The sequence below is a fragment of the Calidris pugnax genome, unplaced genomic scaffold, assembly GCF_001431845.1.
Source record: "Calidris pugnax isolate Ruff unplaced genomic scaffold, ASM143184v1 scaffold14, whole genome shotgun sequence".
NCBI lineage: Eukaryota > Metazoa > Chordata > Aves > Charadriiformes > Scolopacidae > Calidris > Calidris pugnax.
In genome coordinates this window covers 1703989-1709988 of record NW_015090793.1, presented here as the reverse complement: position 1 = coordinate 1709988, position 6000 = coordinate 1703989, and positions in this window count along the sequence as shown.

Genomic DNA, 6000 nt, shown 5'->3' with positions numbered 1-6000 from the left:
GCACAGAGAGGCTGAGGAGTTTCCATCTTTGTAGATACTTGAAATGCAACTGGACAAGGTCGGGAGTCATTTTTTCTAGCTGATTCTGCTTTGAACATGTGGGGTAGACTAGGCTTTCTCCAAATCTGAACCTTTGTGTAATTCTGCGAATACATCTGTGTGTTTTTGCAGGCACATGTTCCTTTTGAGCAGCACTAAGGAATATAGGCTAGTGCAGCTCTACAAAGGGTATCTGAAAGCTTTATTAGGTTCTCAGCAGGGAAAGGTCTCTATTACAAGCCAGTCTATGTAACAGGCTCCACTACTACAATTTTTCTTCTTGCAACTTTTTCCTCCAAATTATTAGTTTCTCTGCCAGAAAGGTTAAGTATAGACTTGGTCAGAAGAATAGTTTCAGTAGCAAGGAGGGACAATCTTTTTAAACAGCTCACCTGGGATTTTCCATTTACAGGAGCTCTTTGCTAATTTTTACACTTGCAAATAGTTTTTTGTTAAGTCCAGCTTCCAACAGCAGAAGCAGTTGCTTCTGTCATAGAATAGGGGAGGGGGGGAAACCTGAATAATATCTTTATTTAGAGGAAAGTCAACTTCCTTGAGGAAGGAAAAACAAACAAAAAAATTCCCAAATATTGTCCCAAGAGCTGAGTAGCACTTGACAGTATGGAACAGGTCGTACCCTGGCAGTCGTTCTGGTAGCTGCTGCCTTCTCATGGTCAGTCGCTTCCTTTTCCCTTCTGTTCTGTGACCACACACTCCATGTTAGGAATATTCCTCTAGGGAAGACACGCTATTTCCTTTTGTCTCCCTTTTTAATTAAATTTGTAATTGACTCTCTACAAAGAAGAGATTTGAGATATCAAAAGCAGAACCATCACCACCTCTTGACAGTGTAGGATGATGTGAAGAGATGTTGCGAAGACACGCTATTTCCTTTTGTCTCCCTTTTTAATTAAATTTGTAATTGACTCTCTACAAAGAAGAGATTTGAGATATCAAAAGCAGAACCATCACCACCTCTTGACAGTGTAGGATGATGTGAAGAGATGTAAAAATCCTTCTGTTGCTCCTAAAACCCACATTGTATCTTTCCCTCACTAAGAGGAACATTTTGTTGATAAGTAAGTATTCCCTGGTTCCATAGGGAATACAAGGCCTTGAGAGCCCACCAACCTGCTGTCACCTGTTACCACCTCATTTAATAACTGTGGTCTCAGCTCAATAAATCAGACAGATAGGGACTCATTAAATCTATATTGAAGCGTTATGCTGAGTAGGACTGCATTTAAACACACACCACACACAGACTGGATCTTCCAGAACAGTTCTGTATGGAAATGTGTTCCCAGGCAATGCACCCAAGCAAAGTGTGCCCATTTTACTTAATCCCCTTATTAAAACCAATGGTTCATACTGTTCCAGGAGAATAACCACAGTAAGCTTACATAAGGTGTTCTCCTGAAGGATATGAATCTCTTTATATCTGGGGAAATCAAAGTCTCATTTCTCCAAGTGCATAAGTACTAACTGAAATCATGCAGGGACATACTCAAAAATTAACCTTTTTGCGTACTAGAAATACCTTGTAGACCAATGCATTAGAGGAATCACACAACTGAACGATAGTTTGCATATATGCAGGAATGGACAACATTATTTGATTAGTCTCTTTCAATTCAAAAGATTATTCTAAACAGAAAAGTTATACAGTGTGCCTAAGCACCAAACTCTTCAAAGGTTAAACATTCAAAAACCTTGAAGGAGATTGGGCACAAGTGTTTCAAAAATAGTATCAAAGTAATAGAAAGAGGAAAGCTTGAATACAATTGATACTCACTGTGATAGAATGGAAACAGCTTTAAAAGATTTAGAGAATATTTTGTGTTCTATGTTTAAAAATATATATATATGCAAGTGAGGCAAGAAATAGAGCATTTGCACAACTGTTACTTCATCAGATAGCTTCTGCAATCGCCAACAGAGATGAGAGTCCCACTGTGCCTATCAAATTAACTTGTGGTCTAAACAGCATATCCAACAAAAAAACGAATGGATGGACTGACTTCCACTTTAGAGCTTTTTGAGACAGGTTTGACTTCTGAAAATTAGAAATTCTAGCTCTGAATGGTCACATCCAGAAGAACAGGATAACTCAATGCTGCTATGACACAAGTGCAACAGCTTTCCCTCCCTCTTCTACTCTCCCCCACCCCAGACACTCCTCTCAGTCTACTGGTGCTGATAAATGCCCAACTTCTGGAAGGAACATATTTACATACATATATATGTGTATATATCTTCTTTTTATTATTATTTTGCCCTAGAACTTACAGTCTGTTAACTGCAACCGTAAACACAACATCCAGTCACCTCAGTGAGTCAGTCATCCCAGAGGTGGAGACCACAGAACAAAATAAAGCCAGATCACAGCAGAGAAAAAAAAAAAAAAAAAGAAAAATGCTTTATTCAGCATCACAGGAGGCAAGAGCAACCCAGGCCAAACTATGAAAAGACAGCCAGGAGGCCACCCTGTCTTCTTCTTGCTTTAGTTCTTTTCAGTGTTGGCGTTTTGTGGGTATCATGCTCATACCCACATGGCCTGGAGTGTTAGTGTGTCCTTTGAGTCTGGTCAGTGTTCAAAGCTCCAAAGTAAGACTGGGTCTCAAAGTCTGAATGAGCCTGACAATAGCATGATTTAGATGGACACAGTGAAACGCTCTGTTTTTTCACACAAAATCTTGACCTGTAATCTAGCAAATTGATGCTGGTAAAACTGAGTAACTTGAAGTTCCTTCAAATCTAATTATTAAAAATAAACTTTGTAGAGTTTAAGTTGCAAGAATTGAAGTGAAGACAGTTCACATATTCCTGTGCACCGCAGTAGTCTTCTGTTAAACTGTTACACTTGTCTCCACTAATTGGTTTTGGCTTCTGATAAGGATTTTGCAAAGAGATTAATTCTGCTTTGGATACAGCACGCTAGTGGCAAGACAGAGAATCTCATTCTAGGAAAGAGGATGATTATTGAATTACTTTATTTCTGCAGCTTAAAGCTTCCTTTTTTCTTCTTCTCCTCCAAAAGAGTGAATTGAAACCATCCTACTCTAATTATTGAATTCATGAAATCATACACTTCATTAAGGACTTCACTTGCTGCCTATGTTGATCCGTGAAATGATTGCTTCAGCAATTTGGAGGAAATTTCTCAGGACTTGCAGACCTGTGCACTGATCTGACAGAAAAAGGAAATATGCATAATTTTTGGCTAACTCAGAGTGCCAAATGCTGGGCAAAACAAAGAAGAGCAGGTTATGTTATCAGTATCCTTGTGCTAAGCAATGGATGACAGGGATAAAACCTGAGACTGTGAAGGGGGAACGCTTATCTAAAAATAAAGTTTAGGACAGAATGAAACAAATTCCAACAATCATCCATCCAACAACACAGGCTTAAGCTCAGAAAATTGCTAGGCTTTGGAGGAAGCAGGTCTGCAACCCTTCTCTGGCTGGAAAGAGAAGATGCCCTTACTGGCTCGTCCACGTATGGGACCAGCACTGCCCTCCTCATGTAATCCTTTGAGGATTCACTCCTGCCTGCACCAGGCAAATGTGTCTATGCAGTCTTCCTGCCTCCAAATGCCATCCCACACCTTTCCCATACATCTTCACTTCCTCACACACTATGCATATATCAGCTCTGCTCCCTGTTGCTGTGAGGACCTGTATGGTACTTCTTCCTTCTCTCAAGAACTTGGCATGGATGTAGGCAAAACCAAATGTTTCACAGTAACAGAGGGAAAAATTTCTGGTTTTCAGTCACTTAGAATGTGATGACTCCATTGTGCCATAAAGCATTGCATTTTCCCCTCATGATTTATAAATGAAATCCAAAAAAAAAAAAAAGAAAAATAAAAGGGAATAACATACAAAACGCAATTCACAACAACAATATTCTCCTTTAAGGCTTCCTTGGAGATAATTTTAGATCCAGCTACAAATTTCTACTAGCTCGGAACCATCAGGGAGGAAAAAAGCCTCTGTCTGCTCCCTGACTTTTCACAGAATCACAGAAATTTTTATCATCCTTTTCTGCCAAGAAAACAAAGTGTTTTTGATAGAGACAACCAAGAGCACCCCACTGCCCCTACAGAGAGGAGAGGCAGGACACACATGTTTATAAGTGTTTGGGATATTCAACTGTCACTTAGCTCCTGTATGGCCTGAAGCAAGTTATTTTGCTTTGCTCTCTCACCCGGTGTCTCTGTCTCTCTGCATCTTGTCCCTCAAGTCAAAGGTCTGCTCTCTTCTCCTGCGCCAGGGAGCACACCTCAGACAGTATTAAACTGAAGCCCCCTTCAGAAGTCTTACACAGACCCCCTTAATTTCTGTCTCACCCTTCATTCTCATTCCTGCCATGCTCTCTCTTGCCAGGTCATCTTCCAGCCCACATCAGTGGTATTTTTCTCCACATCGCTTTGCTTCCGCTTCCTTGAGCTCTCTTTTCTCTACCCTTCCTGCCACTATTCCATCTTTCCAAGATCTCTTTCCCTGTTGTTTATTTCAGGCTCCAGCTCTTCCTTTGCCAGGCACCTTTTTCCACCTCCTTCCAAGGACAGTGGGAAAAGTGCTCTGTGGTCTGGTGAGCCCTCAGCAAGCTCACCTACACCTCTCCATGCCACCCCTCATGCTTCTCCTCTTCCCACCAGCACCCTGGGCAGCATGACTCACACAAACTGCTGCAGGAGAAACCATGTTTAAGAGATCACAACAGTGTCACACAGAGAAGTTATTCATTTCTCCAAGAATTGGTAAGAACTTCTGTATGCTGATACTGAGCAGTAATGGGATTATTACATTTCATTTATCAACAGGCATCAATCCCAAGGAAGACCATTTGAGCGGGTGGTGGACTTTAGGCACATGCACCCAGTTGACTTTGGTGGGATTTCTCACCAGCAGTACATGTGCAAATGCCTGCTGGGTCCAGAGCAAACACAGACACAACCCTGACACAGCTGAAGTCCCACTTCCAACAGCTGCTGAAGACAGTCAGCTGTGGCTGCAATATAAGTTGGCAGACTGGTGATGGGGAGAACAAAACCACGTGGCAGCTTTGTTCTGCTGTGGCAACATCAGGATCGAAAGCAGCAAGTGGGCAGGGAAAGATGTTAAACAGTTCTCCCCACGCATAGTCCCATTCAACACATGAGTTGGCAAGTTTTCCCTCATATTTCCCCCACACATACATTTGAGAAAGGAGTATTCCCCACAGAAACATCCTCACTGTGCAGACACATAGGCTTGCAGGTTGCAAGAAGGATAATTTATAAAAATAACAATGTTAATAAATCTGGTCTAGGCAGTCACACTTTGCAATGGCCACATTCCTTCCTGGTTAACACAGTTTTAAGACCAGAGGGATTCTAGCTTGAGAGACGTCATCAAAACACTCCTAGCACATCAAATTTCCTAAAACCATGGGTGGCTTTCACAGCGATTTTTATTTGGCATATTTATAAAATATATTAACATTAGTAGATCTCTAAATGAGCTATGACCCTAATACTGTTCAAATGTCTGTGGAGACTGAAGTTTCTTAATATTCCCCTTGGATTTTAGAATCTGAGACATTACATTATTTACCATAAAGCCATGGTGTGTTCAGATATTTCTGCTTACTTGTATGTAAAGCCATAATAAACCTTTTTCTCTTGTCAGTGTAACATTCTTCCTCCAATCTCTGATAAGACATCACAGCACCTGCTCCACAATACCCTAGATTTGTCATCCAGCAATCTGGTCAGCTTATGTTCAGTCCAAGAGAATAGTTTATTGTCTTGCTTTAGGGGATTGTGATTCTATTTTTAATTAAAATAGATTTATATCCTCCTGTTATCACCAGGTTCAGACTGCATTTTCTCAAAATGGATTCAGGCCAGAAAGAAATGTGGAAAGAAGCAATGAATCCTATTAAACCTGAAATAGGATGTTTTAGTTGTATTCA